Raw genomic sequence first — 17,913 nt, forward strand, 5'->3', positions numbered from 1 at the left:
GTTGAATCTGCAAAGAACCTTTTGGAGTCCATTGAGGTCTACAGTGAAAAAGAGAATATACCCGGATATACACTTGAAAGAAGCTACCTGTGAAAACGCTTTGCGATGTGTGGATTCATCTCAAATAATTAAACCTTTCTTTTGATGAATCCGGTTGGAAATATATTGTTTGTAAGTCTGTGAATAAACATTTGGAAGCCCACAGAGGCGTAGAGTGGAAAACCGAATATCATACGATCAAAACTAGAAAGAAGCTATCTGTAAAACAGATTTGAGATGTGTGTCTTCATCTCACAAAATTAAAACTTTCTTTTGATTCAGCAGGTTGGAGACAATCTTATTTTGGAATCTGCCAAGGGATATTTGGGAGCCCATTACAGCCTATAGTAAAAAATTGAATATCCATTGATAAATACTAGAAAGAAGCTACCTTTGAAACCAGTTTGTGATGTGTGGATTCATCTCGAAGAGTGGAAACTTTCTTTCGATTCAGCTTGTTGTCAACCCTCTTTTTGTAAAATCTGTGAAGGGACATTTCAGATCGCCTACAGTGAAAAACTGAATATCCCACGATAAAAACTAGGAAGAAGCTATCTTTGAGACTGTTTTGCAATATGTGAATTCATCTCACAAATTTTAACCTTTATTTTTATTCAGCAGGTTGGAAACACTCTTTTTGTAGCATCTGTGAAATAACCTTTAAGAGCCCATGGAGTCCTATTGTGAAAAACTGAATATTCTTTGATAAAAACTAGAAAGAAGCTATCTGTGAAACCACTCTGTGATGTGTGGATTCATGTCAAAGAGCTAAACCTTTCTTTTGATTCAGCAGGTTGGAAACACTCTTTTTCTAGAATCTGCAAATAATCATTTAAGAGCCCACTGTGGCCTATAGTGAAAAACAGAATATTCCTGGATACAAACTAGAAAGAAGCCATTGGTGAAAACTTTTTGCGATGTGTGGATTCATGTCACAGAATAAACATTTTTAGTGATTCATCAGGTTCAAAATCCTCTTTTTGTAAAATCTGCAAAACAACATTTGGGAACCAAATGAGGACTATAGTGAAAAACAGAATATCCCCAGATCAAAACTAGAAAAAATGCTATATGTGAAACTGCTTTGTGATGTGTTAATTCATCTCACAAAGTTCAACCTTTTTTATTATTCAGCAGGTTGGAAATACTCTTTTTGTAAGATCTGCACAAATACATTTAACAGCCTATTGAGATTTATTGTGAAAAACTGAATAGCTCCCGATAAAAACTAGAAAGATTCTATCTGTGAAACCACTTTGTGATGTGTGGATTCATGTAGAAAAGTTAAATTTTTGATTCAGCAGGTTGGAAACACTTTTTTTTAGAAATCGGCAGAGAAACATTTGGAAGCCTACTGTGGCCTATAGTGAAAAACAGAATATTGATGGATAAAAACTAGAAAGAAGCTATCTGTGAAATTGCTTTGCAATGTGTGGATTTATCTCACAAAGTTAAACTTTTCTTTTGATTCAGCAGGTTGGAAACACTCTGTAGAATCTGTAAAGGATTATTTTGGAGCCCATGGAGGACTATAGTAAAAAACAGAATATCCCGCAATAAAAAATAGAAGTAAGCTACCAGTGAAACCATTTTGCAACGTTTGAATTTTTTCTCACAGAGTTAAGCCTTTCTTTTGATTCAGCAGGTTGGAGACACTCTGTTCATAAAATCTGCAAAGAGACATTTGGGAGCTCATAGAAGCCTAGAGTAGAAAACCGTATATCGCCTGATAAAAACTAGAAAGAAGCTGTCTGTGAAACCCCTTTGCAATGTGTTCATTCACCTCACAGAGTTTAACCTTTTGTTTTCTTTATTAATCAGTTTGGAAACACTCTTTTGAAAGAATCTGCAAAAAGACATTTAGGAGCCCATTGAGGCCTATTGTAAAAAACAGAGTATACTTTGATAAAAACTAGAAAGAAGCTACCTGTGAAACCTCTTCATGATTTCCACATTTACCTCAGAGAGTTAAGCTTTTATTTCGATTGAACAGGTTGGATACACTCTTTTTGTAGAACCAGTGAAGGGACATTTGGAAGCCCATTGATGCCTATAGTGAAAAACCAAGTATCCTTCTATAAAACCTAGAAAGAAGCTGTGAAACTACTTTGCACTGTGTGGATTCATTTCACAGAAATAATACTTCCCTTCAATTAAGCAGGTTGAGAAAACTTTTTTTGTAGAATCTGAAAAGGGACATTTGGGAACCCATTGGGGTCTGTAGTGCCAAACAGAATATCCTCCGATAAATACTACAAAGAAGCTACCTGCGAAACTGCATTGTGATGCGTGTATTCAGCTTGCAGAGTTAAATATTTCTTTTGAATCAGCAGATTGGAAACACTCTGTAGAATCTGTGAAGGGACATTTGGGAGCCCATTGAGGCCTATAGTAAAAATCTCAATATAATTTGATAAAAACTTGAAGGAAGCTATCTGTGAAACCGATTTGAGATGTGTGCATTCATCTCACAAAGTTAAAACTTTCTTTTGATTCAGCAGATGGGAAATACTCTTATTGTGGAATCTGTGAAGGAATATTTTGGAGCACATTGTGCTCTATAGTGAAAAACTGAATATCCATTGATAAATGCTTGAAATAAGCTACTTGTGAAACTGTTTTGTGATGTGTGGATTTATCTCACGGAGGGGAACCTTTCTTTTGTTTCAGCAGGTTGACAACACTCTTTTGTAGAATCTGTGAAGAGACATTTTGGAGTGCACTTAGTCCTATAGTGAAAAACCAAATATCCCGCTATAAAAACTAGAAAGAAGCTACCTGTGAAATCGCTTTGCAATATGTGAATTCATCTCACAAAGATCAACCTTTTTTTTAATTCAGCAGATTGGAAACACGCTTTTGTCACATCTGAGAAGGGACATTTAAGAGCCTTCTTAATCAAAGACATTGATGCCTTTTGTGAAAAAACAAATATTCCCTAATAAAAACTAGAAAGAAGCTATAGGTGAAATCACTTTGTGATGTTTGGATTCATGTAAAAGAGGTACACCATTCTTTTCATTCAGCAGGTTGGAAACACTCTTTTTCTAGAATTTGCAAGGATCATTTAGGAGCCCATTGTGACCTATGGTGAAAAGCAAAATATTCCTGGATAAAAACTAGTAAGAAGTTATTAATGATAATGCTTTGTGATCTGTGGATTCGTCTCACAGATTTAAACCTTTATATTGATTCAGCACGTTGGAAACCCTCTTTTTGTAGAATCTGCAAAGGGACTTTTGGGAACCAAATGAGGTCTGTTGTGAAAAACTGAATATCCCTGGATAAGAACTACAAAGAATTTATCTGTGAAACTACTTTGTGATGTGTCAATTCATCTTACAAAGTTAAAATGTTTTTTATTCAGCAGGTTGGAAACACTCTTTTTGTAGCATCTGCGAAAATTTATTTAACAGTCCATTGACGCCTATTATGAAAAAACGAGTATCTCCTAATAAAAAGTAGACAGAAACTGTCTGTGAAACTGCTTTGTGATGGGTGGATTTACCTCACAGAGGTTAACCCTCTTTTTGATTCAGCAGGTTGGAAACCCGCTTTAAAATTTTTTTTTTATTATTATACTTTAAGTTCTAGGATACATATGCACAATGTGCAGGTATGTTACATATGTATACATGTCCCATGTTGGTGTACTGCACCCATTGACTCATTTACATTAGGTGTATCTCCTAATGCTATCCTTCCCCTCCTCCCCAAACCCACAAGGGGCCCTGGTGTGTCATGTTCCCCTTCCTGTGTCCAAGTGTTCTCATTGTTCAATTCCCAACTGTAAGTGAGAACATGCACTGTTTGGTTTTCTGCCCTTGCAATAATTTGCTGAGAATGATGCTTTCCAGCATCATCCATGTCCCTACAAAGGACACAAACTCATCCTTTTTTATGGCTGCATAGTATTCCATGGTGTGTATGTGCCACATTTTCTTAATCCAGTCTATCATTGACGGACATTTGGGTTGGTGACAAGTCTTTGCTATTGGGAATAGTGCCACAATAAACATACGTGTGCATGTGTCTTTACAGCAGCATGATTTATAATCCTTTGGGTATATACCCAGTAATGGGAAGGCTGGGTCAAATGGTATTTCTCATTCTAGATCCTTGAGGAATTGCCACACTGTTTTCCACAATGGTTGAACTAGTTTACAATCCCACCAACAGTGTAAAAGTGTTCCTATTTCTCCACATCCTCTCCAGCACCTGTTGTTTCCTGACTTTTTAATGATTGCCATTCTAACTGGTGTGAGATGGTATCTCATTGTGGTTTTGATCTGCATTTCTCTGATGGCCAGTGATGATGAGCATTTTTTTCATGTGTCTGTTGGCTGCATAAATGTTTTCTTTTGAAAAGTGTCTGTTCATATCCTTTGCCCACGTTTTGATGAGGTTGTTTGTTTTTTTCTTGTAAATTTGTTTGAGTTCTTTGTAGATTCTGGATATTAGTCCTTCGTCAGATGAGTAGATTGCAAAAATTTTCTCCCATTCTGTAGGTTGTCTGTTTACTCTGATGGTAGTTTCTTTTGCTGTGCAGAAGCTCTTTAGTTTAATTAGATCGCATTTGTCAATTTTGGCTTTTGTTGTTGCTTTTAGTGTTTTAGACATGAAGTCCTTGCCCATGCCTATGTCCTGAATGGTATTGCCTAGGTTTTCTTCTAGGATTTTTATGGTTTTAGGTCTAATATTTAAGTCTTTAATCCATCTTGAATTAATTTTTGTGTAAGTTGCAAGGAAGGGATCCAATTTTGGCTTTCTACATATGGCTAGCCAGGTTTCCCAGCACCATTTATTAAATAGAGAATCCTTTCCCCATTTCTTGTTTTGTTAGGCTTGTCAAATATCAGATGGTTGTAGATTTGTGATATTATTTCTGAGGGCTCTGTTCTGTCCCACTGCTCTATATCTCGGTTTTGGTACCAGTACCATGCTGTTTTGGTTACTGTAGCCTTGTAGTATAGTTTGAAGTCAGGTAGCGTGATGCCTCCAGCTTTGTTCTTTTAGCTTAACATTGTCTTGGTGATGCAGGTTCTTTTTGGTCCCATATGAACTTTAAAGTTTCCAATTCTGTGAAGAAAGTCATTGGTGGCTTGATGGGGATGACACTGAATCTATAAATTACTTTGGGCAGTATGACCATTTTCACGTTATTGATTCTTCCTATCCATGAGCATGGAATGTTCCTCCATTTGTGTCCTCTTTTATTTCGTTGAGCAGTGGTTTGTAGTGCTCCTTGAAGAGGTCCTTCACATCCCTTGTAAGTTGGATTCCTGGGTATTTTATTCTCTTTGAAGCAATTGTGAATGGGAGTTCATTCATGATTTGACTTTGTCTGTTATTGGTGTATAAGAATGCTGGTGATTTTTGCACATTGATTTTTTATCCTGAGACTTTGCTGAAGTTGCTTATTAGCTTAAGGAGATACTGGGCTGAGATGATGGGGTTTTCTAAATATACAATCATGTCATCTGCAAGAAGGGACAACTTGACTCTCTCTTTTCCTAATTAAATACCCTTTATTTCTTTCTCCTGCTTGATTGCCCTAGCCAGAACTTCCAACACTATGTTGAATAGGAGTGGTGAGAGAGGGCATCCCTGTCTAGTGCCAGTTTTCAAAGGGAATGCTTCCAGTTTTTGCCTATTCAGTATGATATTGGCTGTGGGTTTGTCATAAATAGCTTCTAGTATTTTGAGATACATCTCATCAATACCAAATTTATTGAGAGTTACTGGCATGAAGGATTGTTGCGTTTTGTCAAAGTCCTTTTTCTGCATCAATTGAGATAGTCATGTGATTTTTGTCTTTGGTTCTGTTTATAAGCTGGATTGCATTTATTAATTTGTGTTTGTTGAACCAGACTTGCATCCCAGGGATGAAGCCCACTTGATCATGGTGGATAAGCTTTTTGATGTGCTGCTGGATTTGGTTTGCCAGTATTTTATTGAGGAGTTTTGCATCGATGTTCATCAGGGATACTGGTCTAAAATTCTCTTTTCTTGTTGTGTCTCTGCTAGGCTTTGGTATCAGGATGATGTTGGCCTCATAAAATGAGATAGAGAGGATTCCCTCTTTTTCTATTGATTGGAATAGTTTCAGAAGGAATGGTCCATCTCCTCCTTGTACCTCTGGTAGAATTCAGCTGTGATTCCTTCTGCTCCTGGACTTTTTTTTTGTTGGTAGGCTACCAATTATTGCCTCAATTTCAGAGCCTGCTATTGGTCTATTCAGGGATTCAACTTCTTCCTGGTTTAGTCTTGGGAGGGTGTATGTGTCCAGGAATTTAATCATTTCTTCTAGATTTTCTAGTTTATTTATGTAGAGACGTTTATACTATTCTCTGATGATAGTTTGTATTTGTGTGGAATTCATGGTGATATCCCCTTTATCTTTTTTATTGTGTCTATTTGATTCTTCTCCCTGTTCTTCTTTATTAGTCTTGCTAGAGGTTTGTCAATTTTGTTGATCTTTTCAAAAAAATAGCTCCTGGATTCATTGTTTTTTTGAAGACTTTTTTTTGTGTGTGTTTCTTTCTCCTTCAGTTCTGCTCTGATCTTAGTTATTTCTTGCCTTTTGCTAGCTTTTGAATGTGTTTGCTCTTGCTTCTCTAGTTCTTTTAATTGTGATGTTAGGGTGTCAATTTTAGATCTTTCCTGCTTTCTCTTGTGTGCATTTAGTGCTATAAATTTCCCTCTACACACTGCTTTAAATATGTCTCAGAGATTCTGGTATGTTGTGTCTTTGTTTTCATTGGTTTCAAAGAACATCTTTATTTCTGCCTTCATTTCGTTATGTACCCAGTAGTCATTCAGGATCAGGTTGTTCAGTTTCCTTGTAGTTGAGCGATTTTGAGTGAGTTTCTTAATCCTGAGTTCTACTTTGATTGCACAGTGGTCTGAGAGACAGTTTGTTTTAATTTCTGTTATTTTACATTTGCTGAGGAGTGCTTCACTTCCAACTATGTGGTCGATTTTGGAATAAAGTGTGATGTGGTGCTGAGAAGAGTGTATATTCTGTTGATTTGGGGTGGAGAGTTCTGTAGATGTCTATTAGGTCCGCTTGGTGCAGAGCTGAGTTCAATTCCTGGATATCCTTGTTAACTTTCTGTCTCGTTGATCTGTCTAATGTTGACAGTGGGGTGTTAAAGTATCCCATTATTATTGTATGGAAGTCTAAGTCTCTTTGTAAGTCTCTAAGGACTTGCTTTATGAATCTGGGTGCTCCTGTATTGGGTGCATATATATTTAGGATAGTTAGCTCTTCATATTGAATTGATCCCTTTACCAATATGTAATGGCCTTTTTGTCTCTTTTGATCTTTGTTGGTTTAAAGTCTGTTTTATCAGAGACTAGGATTGCAACTCCTGCCTTTTTTGTTTTCCATTTTCTTGGTAGATCTTCCTCCATCCCTTTATTTTGAGCCTATGTGTGTCTCTGCACATTAGATCGGTCTCCTGAATACAGCAAACTGATGGGTCTTGATTCTTTATCCAATTTGCCAGTCTGTGTCTTTTAATTGGAGAATTTAGCCCATTTACATTTAAGGCTAATATTGTTATGTGTGAATTTGATCCTGTCATTATGATGTTAGCTGTTTATTTTGCTCGTTAGTTGATGCAGTTTCTTCCTAGCATTGATGGTCTTTACATTTTGGCATGTTTTTGCAGTGGCTGGTACTGGTTGTTCCTTTCTGTGTTTAGTGCTTCCTTCAGGAGGTCTTATAGGGCAGACCTGGTGGTGACAAAACCTTAGCATTTTCTTGTCTGTAAAGGATTTTGTTTCTCCTTCATTTATGAAGTTTAGTTTGGCTGGATATGAAATTCTGGGTTGAAAATTCTTTTCTTTAAGAATGTTGAATATTGGCCCCCACTCTCTTCTGGCTTGTAGAGTTTCTGCTGAGAGATCTGCTGTTAGTCTGATGGGCTTCCCTTTGTGGATAACCTGACCTTTGTCTCTGGCTGCCCTTAACATGTTTTCCTTCATTTCAACTTTGGTGAATCTGACAATTATGTGTCTTGGAGTTGCTCTTCTTGAGGAGAATATTTGTGGCATTCTCTGTATTTCCTGAATTTGAATGTTGGCCTGCTTTGCTAGGTTGGGGAAGTTCTCCTGGGTAATATCTTGCAGAGTGTTTTTCCATTTGGTTCCATTCTCCCCATCACTTTCAGGTACACCAATCAGACATATATTTGGTCTTTTCACATTGTCCCACATTGTCCCAAAGCCCTTGGAGGCTTTGTTCATTTCTTTTTACTCTTTCTTCTCTAAACTTCTCTTCTTGCTTTATTTCATTCATTTGATCTTCAATCACTGATACCCTTTCTTCCAGTTGATTGAATCAGTTACTGAAGCTTGTGCATTCATCATGTAGTTCTTGTGCCATGGAAACCCTTTTCTCAAAGAATCTGAGAAAAGACATTTAGGAGCCTATTGAGACCCTCTGTGAAAAATAGAATATATGGAGATAACACCTAGAAAGGAAATGTCTGTGAAATCCCTTTTTAATAGACAGATTATTCTCAGAGAGCTAAACTTTTATTTTAATTCACCAGGTTGGATACAGTCTTTTTGTCGCATCAGCAAAGGGACATTTGGGAGCCCATTGATGTCTATAGTAAAAAACCGAATATCTTCTGATAAATAGAAATAAGCTATCCGTAAAACTGCTTTGTGATGTGTGGATTCATCACCCATGGTTAAACATTTCTTTTGATACTGCAGGATGGAAACACTTTGTTGTAAAATCTGTGAAGGGACAATTGGGAGTCCATTGAGGCCTATAGTGAAAAGCTGAATATCCATTGATGAATGCTAGAAAGAAGCTACCTGTGAAACTGCTCTGTGACACGTGGATTCATTTCACATAGTGAAACCTTTCTTTTGATTCAACAGGTTTGCAAAACACATTTTGTGAAATCTGCAAAGGGACATTTGGGAGCCCACTGAGGCTGATAGAGAAAAATAGAATATCCCCCATAATAACTAGAAAGAAGCTATCTGTGAAACTGCTTTGCAATGTGTGTATTCATCTTCAGAAGTTAACTTTTCTTTTAATTCAGCACGTAGCAAACACTCTTTTTGTAGAATCTATGGAGAGCTTTCTGGAGTTCATTGAGGACTAAGTGAAAAAGAGAACGTTCCCAAATATACACTTGAAAGAAGCTGTCTTGAAAGAAACACTCTGTGATGTGTGGATTGACGTCACAGAAGTAAATCTTTTTTTTGTTGTTGTTATTCCATAGATTGGAAACACTCTTTAAAGAATCTGCGAAAAGACATTTAGGAGCCCATTAAGGCCTATTGTGAAAAATATATATATACTTCGATAAAAACTAGAAAGAAGCTATCTGTGAAACTGCTTTGTGATGTGTGGATTCACCTCAGAGAGTTAAACTCTTCTTTTGATTCACCAGGTTGGATACACTCTTTTTATAGAATCTGCAAAAGGACATTTGTGATGTCTTTGATGTCTATGGTGAAAACCCAAATATTCCCTGATAAAAAGTAGAAATAAGCTACCTGTGAAATTGCTTTGAATATGTGAATTCATCTCACAGAGTTAAACCTTTCTTTTGATACAGCAGGATGGAAACACTTTGTTGTAGAATGTGCAAAGGGACATTTGGGAGCACATTGAGGCCTATAGTGGCAAACCAAATATCTCCCAAAGGAACTAGAAAGAAGCTGTCTGTGAAACCACATTGTGATGTGTGGATTGATCTCACAGAGTTAATACTTTCTTTTGATTCAGCAGGTTGGTAAAACTTTTTTGTAGAATCTGCGAAGGGACATTTAGGAACCCATTGAGGACTGTAGTAAAAAATGAAATATCCCCCAATAAATACTACAAGAATCTATCTGTGAAACTGCTTTGCAATGTATGTATTCATCTCACAGAGTTAAATCTGTCTTTTGACTTAGCATATTGAAAATACTTTTTTTTGTAGAATCTACAAAGAATCATTTGGGAACGCATGGTAGCTTATAGTGAAAAACATAATTTTCCTGGATAAAAACTAGAAAGAATCTATGTGGGATTCATTTCACAGTATAAACTTTTCTATTGATTCAGCATGATGGAAACCCTCTTTTTGCAGAATCTGCAAAGGCACATTTGGGAACCAAATGAGGCTGGTAGTGAAAAACTGAATATCCCCAGACAAAAACTAGAAAGAAGTTATCTGTGAAACCGCTTTTTGATGTGTCAATTTATATCACAATGTTAAACCTTTTTTTATTCAGCAGGGTGGAAACACTTTTTTTTTGTAGCATCTGTGATGAGACATTTAAGAGCCCATTGAGGCCTACTATGAAAACCCGAATATCCCCTGATAAAATCTAGAAAGAATTTATATGTGAAAGCACTTTATGATGTGTGGATTCATGTCAAAGAGTTAAAACTTTCTGTTTATTCAGTAGGTTGCACACACTCTTTTTGTAGAATCTGTGAAGAAACATTTGGGAGCCCATTGTGACCTATATTGAAAAAGAGAATATTACTGGATAAAAACTAGAAAGAAGCTATCTGTGTAATAGCTTTGTGATGTGGGGATTCTTCTCACAGAGTTAAAACTTTCTTTTGATTGATAATGTTGGAAACACTCTCTTTGTAAATCTGTGAAGGGACATTTGGAAGCCCAAAAAGGCCTAGCATTGAAAACCCTATATTCCTTGATTTAAACAGGAAAGAAGGTAACTGTGAATTCACTTTGCAATATGTGGATTCATGCTAAAGAGTTAAACCTTTCTTTTGACTCAGCAGGTTGGACAGGCTCTATTTGTAGAATCTGCAAAGGAACGTTTGGGAGTCCATTGAAGCCTATAGTGAATAACAGAGTATCACTTGATAAAAATGAGAAAGACAGTATCTGTGAAACTCCATCAAAATGTCTGGATTCATTTCACAGTTAACCTTTCTTTTGATTCAGCAGGTTGGAAACACTCTTTTTGTAGAATATTTAAAGAGACATTTAGGAGCCCATAGAGACATACAGTGGAAAACTGAATATTCCCTGATACAAACTAGAAGGAACATGTTTGTGAAACTGCTTTGCAATGTGTGGATTTACCTCAAAGAGTTAAGCATAGAAAAAAAAAAAGGTTGAAAACACTCTGTTTTCAGAATCTTTGAAGTGACATTTGGGAGCTCATAAAGTCCTACAGTAGAAAACCAAATATTGCATGATAAAAACTAGAAAAAAAGCTATCTGTGAAATTACTTTGTGATGGGTTTGATTCATCTCACAGAGTTTAATCTTTCTTTTGAATTAACATGTTGAGAACACTCTGTAGAATCTGTGAAGAGATATTTGGGAGCCCATAGATGCCTAGAGTGGGAAACTGAATATTCCTTGATAAAAACTAGAAAGAAACCATCTGTGAAACCACTTTGTGATTTGTGGATTCATCTCACAGAGCTGAACCTTTCTTTTGATTCAGCGTATTAGAGATTCAGCTCAGAGTTAAACCTTTCTTTTGATTCAGTAGGTGAGAGAAACTTTTTATGGAGAACCTGTGAAGTAATATTTCTGAGCACATTGAGGACTATGCTGAAAAGCTGAATATCCTGCAATAAAAACTAGGGAGAAGCTATCTGTGAAACTGCTTTGTGATGATAGGATTCAGTTCGCAAAGTTAAACATTTCTTTTGATTCAGCAGATTGAAGAAACTTTTTTTGAAGAATCTGTGAAGGGACATTTCAGATCGAAATGAAGCCTATAGCGAAAACCCGAATATCCAGTGATAAAATCTAGAAAGAAGCTGTAAAACTTCTTTGTGATGTGTGGATTCAGCTCACAGAACTAAATTTTTCTTTTGATTCAGAAGGTTGAAAACACTCTTTTTGGAGAATCTGCAAAGGGACATTTCAGAGTGCACTGAGGCCTATATTGAAAAACAAAATATCCTGTGATAAAAAGTAAAAAGTAGCTATCTGTAAAACTGCTTTGTGGTGTGTGGATTCAACTCACAGAGTTAAAGCTTTCTTTTGATTTAGCAGGTTGGAAACATTCTCTTTGGAGGATCTGCAAGGAGACATTTCAAAGTGCACAGAGGCCTAGAGTTAAAAACTAAATATCCCGTGGTAAAAACTAGAAAGAATCTATCTTAGAAACTGTTCTGTGATACATGGATTCAACTCACAGATTTAAGCCTTTCTTTTGATTCAACAGGTTGGAAACAGATTTTTTTTTTTTTTTTTTTGGAGAATCAGGAGCACATTGAGGCCTATAGTGAAGAACCGAATGTTCCACTATAAAAACTACAGAGAGGCTAACTGCGAAACTTCTTTGTGATTTGTGGATTCAGTTCACAGAGTTAAATCTTCTTTTCTCTTCACCAGGTTGGAAACACTACTTTGTAGAATCTGCCAAGAAACTTTTTGAAGTGCCCTGAGACCTATAATAAAAAAACAAATATCCCACTATAAAAACTAGAAGGAAGCTATTTGTGAAACTGCTTTGTGATGTGTGGATTCATCTCACAGAGTTAAACCTTTCTTTTGATTCAGCAGTTTGTAAAAATACTTTTGGAAGAATCTGCAAAGGGACATTTCAAAGTGCACTGAGGCTGATAGTGAAAAACAGTATGTCCTGTGATAAAAACTAGAAAGAAGTTACCTGTGAAAATGTTTTGTTATGTGTGGATTTGGTTCATATATTTCAACCTTTGTTTTGAGTCAACATGTTGGAAAAACTGTTTTTGGAGAATCTGTGAAGAGATATTTCGGATCAAACTGATGTCCACAGTGAAAAACAGAACATTCTGCGATAAAAAACTGGAAAGAATCTATTTGGCAAATTGCTTTGTGATGTATGGACTCAGCTCACGTAGTTAAACTTTTCTTAGATTCAGCAGGTTGGAAATACTCTTTTTGGAGGATCTGTGAAGGGACATTTTGAAGTGCACTGAGGCCTACTTTGAAAAACTGAATATCCTGTGATATAAACTAGAAATAAGCTATCTGTGAAACTGCTGCATGATGTGTAGATTCAGCTGACAGAGTTAAACCTTTCTTTTGATTCAGCAGGTTTGAATCACTTTTTTTGAAGAAACTGCAAAGGGACATTTCAGAGTGCACTGCGGACTATAGTGAAAAGAACAATTTCCATGATAAAAATTAGAAAGAAGCTCTCTGTTAAACTGTTTTGTGATGTATAGATTCAGCTGACAGAGTTAAATCTTTCTTTTGATTCAGCAGGTTGAAAATACTCTTTTTGGAGAATCTGCGAAGGGACATTTCAAACTGCCCTGAGGCCTATAGTGAAAAACTGAATATCCCATGATATAAACTAGAAAGGAGCTATCTGGGAATCTGAATTGCTATGTGGGTAGTCAGCTCACAGAGTTAAAACTTTCTTTTGTTTGAGTAGGTTAGAAAAACTGTTTTGGAGAATCTGTGAAGGAACATTTCAAAGAGCTCTGAGGCTTATAGTGAAAAACAGAATAACTCCTGATAAAAAGTAGAAAGAAGCTGTCTGTGAAACTGCTTGTGATGTGTAGATTCAGCTCAGTGAGTTAAACCTTTCTTTTGATTCAAAATGTGGAAGCACTCTTTTTGTAGAATCTGCAGAGGGATGTTCTGAAGCACAGTGAGCTCTAGAGTGAAAAACGAAACATCCCGTGATAAAATCTAGAAAGAAGCTATCTGTAAAACTGCTTTGTTATATGTTGATTCAGCTCCCATAGTAAAATCTTTGTTTTGATCCAACAGGTTAGAAAAACTCTTTTTGGAGAATCTGTGAAGGGACATTTTGGAGCACAGTGTGGCCTATAGTGGAAAACCGAATATCCCATGATTAAAAACTAGAAAGAATCTATCTGTGAAACTGCTTTGTGATGTGTGGATTCAGTTCACAGAGTTAAATGTTTCTTTTTATTCAGCAGATTGGAAATACTCTTTGTAGAATCTGCCAAGGGACGTTTCTGAACACACTGAGGCATATAGTGAAAAACCAAATATCCCACAATAAAAGCTAGATAGAAGGTATTTGTGAAACTTTGTAATGTGTGGATTCAGCTAACAGAGGTAAACCTTTCTTTTGATTCATCTGGTTGAAAACACTCTTTTCGGAGAATCTGCAAAGGGACATTTAGAAGCACACTGAGGCCTGTAGTGAAAAACTGAATACCCCACAGTATAAACTGGAAAGAAGCTATCTGTGAAACTGCTTTGTAATGTGTGGATTCAGCTCACAGAGTTTTCCTTTCTTTTGATTTAGCAGGTTGGAAACACTAGTTTTGTAGAATCTGTGAAGAGACATTTAGGAGCACACTGAAGCTTATAGTGAAAAACAGAATATCACCTGATAAAAATTAGGAAGAAAGTATTTGTGAAACTGTTTGTGATGTGTGGATTCAACTCACAGAGTTAAACCTTTCTTTTGATTCGGCATTTGGAAACACTGTTTATGTAGCATCTGCGGAGTGCCATTTCAGAGTGCACTGAGGCCTATAGTCAAAAATCAATAATCCCACAATAAAAACTACAAAGATGCTATCTGTTTAACTGCTTTGTGATATGTGGATTCAGCTCTCAGAGTTAAACCTTTCTTTTGATTAAGCCAGTTGGAAACACTTTTTGTATATTCTGAGAAGGGACGTTTCATATCGCACTGAGGCCTATCGTGAAAAACTGAATATCCCATGATAAAAACTAGAAAGAAACTGTCAGTGAAACAGCGCTGTGATGTGTGGATTCAGCTAATACAGTTAAACTATAATTTTACTCAACAGATTGGTAACACTTTTTATGTAGAATCTGCGAAGAGACATTTAGGAGTGCACTGAGGCCTATAGTGAAAAACCAAATATCCCACAATAAAAACTACAAAGATTGTATGTGTGAAACTGCTTTGTGATGTGTGGATTCAACTCACCAAGTAAAACCTTTGTTTTGATTCAGGACGTTGGAAACACTCTTTTTGGAGAATCTGCCAAGGGACATTTCAGAGCACACTGAGGCTTATTGTAAGAAAACGAAATATCCCGTGATAAAAACCAGAAGGAATCTGTCTGTGAAACTGCTTTGTATTGTGTTGATTCAGCTCACCTAGTTAAATCTTCCCTTAAATTTGGCAGGTTGGAAACTCTCTTTCTGGAGAATCTGTGAAGAGATATTTTGGATTGCCCAGAAGCCTACAGTGAAAAACAAAGTATCATGTGATAAAAACTAGAAAGAAGCTATCTGTGAAACTCCTTTGTAATGTGTGGATTTGGCTCACAGAATTAAACCTGTCTTTTGATTGAGCAGCTTGGAAATACTCTTTTTCAGAATCTGTGAACAGACATTCCAAACTGCACTGAGGCCCATAATGAAAAACTGAATATCCAATGACAAAAACTAAAAAGAGGCTATCTTTGAATCTGTATGGTGATGTGTAGAATCAGTTAACAGAGTTAAACCTTTCTTTGGTTTGAGCAGATCAGAAACAGTCTTTTTGCAGAATCTATGAAGGGACATTTCAGAGCACACTGAGGCTTATAGTACAAAACAGAATATCCCCTGATAAAAACAAGAAAATATCTATCTGTGAAACTGCTTTGTGATGTGTGGATTCAGCTCATGGAGTGAAACCTCTCTTTTGATTCAGCATTTGGAAGCACTCTTTTTATAGAACCTGCAAAGGGACATTTCAGAGTACACTGAGGCTTATAGTAAAAACAGAATATCGGGGGGCGGAGCAAGATGACCGAATACGAACAGCTCCAGTCTCCAACTCCCAGCGCAAGCGACACAGAAGACTGGTGATTTCTGCATTTTCAACTGAGGTACTGGGTTCATCTCACTGGGGAGTGCTGGACGATTGGTGCTGGTCAGCTGCTGCAGCCCGACCAGCAAGAGCTGAAGCAGGGCAAGGCATCGCCTCACCTGGGAAGTGCAAGGGGGAAGGGAATCCCTTTTCCTAGCCAGGGGAACTGAGACACACAACACCTGGAAAATCGGGTAACTCCCACCCCAATACTGGGCTTTAAGCAAACAGGCACACCAGGAGATTATATCCCACACCTGGCCGGGAGGGTCCCACGCCCATGGAGCCTCCCTCATTGCTAGCACAGCAGTCTGCGATCTACCGGCAAGGCAGCAGCGAGGCTGGGGGAGGGGCGCCCGCCATTACTGAGGCTTAAGTAGGTAAACAAAGCTGCTGGGAAGCTCGAACTGTGTGGAGCTCACAGCAGCTCAAGGAAACCTGCCTGTCTCTGTAGACTCCACCTCTGGGGACAGGGCACAGTAAACAACAAAAGCAGCAGAAACCTCTGCAGACGCAAACGACTCTGTTTGACAGCTTTGAAGAGAGCAGTGGATCTCCCAACACAGAGGTTGAGATCTGAGAAGGGACAGACTGCCTGCTCAAGTGGGTCCCTGACCCATGAGTAGCTTAACTGGAAGACATCCCCCACTAGGGGCAGTCTGACACCCCACACCTCACAGGGTGGAGTACACCCCTGAGAGGAAGCTTCCAAAGCAAGAATCAGACAGGTACACTCGCTGTTCAGAAATATTCTATCTTCTGCAGCCTCTGCTGCTGATACCCAGGCAAACAGGGTCTGGAGTGGACCTCAAGCAATCTCCAACAGACCTACAGCTGAGGGTCCTGACTGTTAGAAGGAAAACTATCAAACAGGAAGGACACCTACACCAAAACCCCATCAGTACGTCACCATCATCAAAGACCAGAGGCAGATAAAACCACAAAGATGGGGAAAAAGCAGGGCAGAAAAGCTGGAAATTCAAAAAATAAGAGCGCATCTCCCCCGGCAAAGGAGCGCAGTTCATCGCCAGCAACGGATCAAAGCTGGACGGAGAATGACTTTGACGAGATGAGAGAAGAAGGCTTCAGTCCATCAAACTTCTCAGAGCTAGAGGAGGAATTACGTACCCAGTGCAAAGAAACTAAAAATCTTAAAAAAAAGTGGAAGAATTGATGGCTAGAGTGATTAATGCAGAGAAGGTCATAAACGAAATGAAAGAGATGAAAACCATATCACGAGAAATACATGACAAATGCACAAGCTTCAGTAAGCGACTCGATCAACTGGAAGAAAGAGTATCAGCGATCGAGGAGCAAATGAATGAAATGAAGCGAGAAGAGAAACCAAAAGAAAAAGAAGAAAAAGAAATGAACAAAGCCTGCAAGAAGTATGGGATTATGTAAAAAGACCAAATCTACGTCTGATTGGGGTGCCTGAAAGTGAGGGAGAAAATGGAACCAAGTTGGAAAACACTCTTCAGGATATCATCCAGGAGAACTTCCCCAACCTAGTAGGGCAGGCCAACATTCAAATCCAGGAAATACAGAGAACGCCACAAAGATACTCCTCGAGAAGAGCAACTCCAAGACACAGAATTGCCAGATTCACCAAAGTTGAAATGAAGGAAAAAATCTTAAGGGCAGCCAGAGAGAAAGGTCGGGTTACCCACAAAGGGAAGCCCATCAAACTAACAGCAGATCTCTCGGCAGAAACTCTACAAGCCAGAAGAGAGTGGGGGCCAATATTCAACATTCTTAAAGAAAAGAATTTTAAACCCAGAATTTCATATCCAGCCAAACTAAGTTTCATAAGTGAAGGAGAAATAAAATCCTTTACAGATAAGCAAATGCTTAGAGATTTTGTCACCACTAGGCCTGCCTTACAAGAGACCCTGAAGGAAGCACTAAACATGGAAAGGAACAACTGGTACCAGCCATTGCAAAAACATGCCAAGATGTAAAGACCATCAAGGCTAGGAAGAAACTGCATCAACTAATGAGCAAAATAACCAGTTAATATCATAATGGCAGGATCAAGTTCACACATAACAATCTTAACCTTAAATGTCAATGGACTAAATGCTCCAATTAAAAGACACAGACTGGCAAGCTGGA

Source organism: Macaca fascicularis, chromosome 16 (genome assembly GCF_037993035.2).
Source record: "Macaca fascicularis isolate 582-1 chromosome 16, T2T-MFA8v1.1".
NCBI lineage: Eukaryota > Metazoa > Chordata > Mammalia > Primates > Cercopithecidae > Macaca > Macaca fascicularis.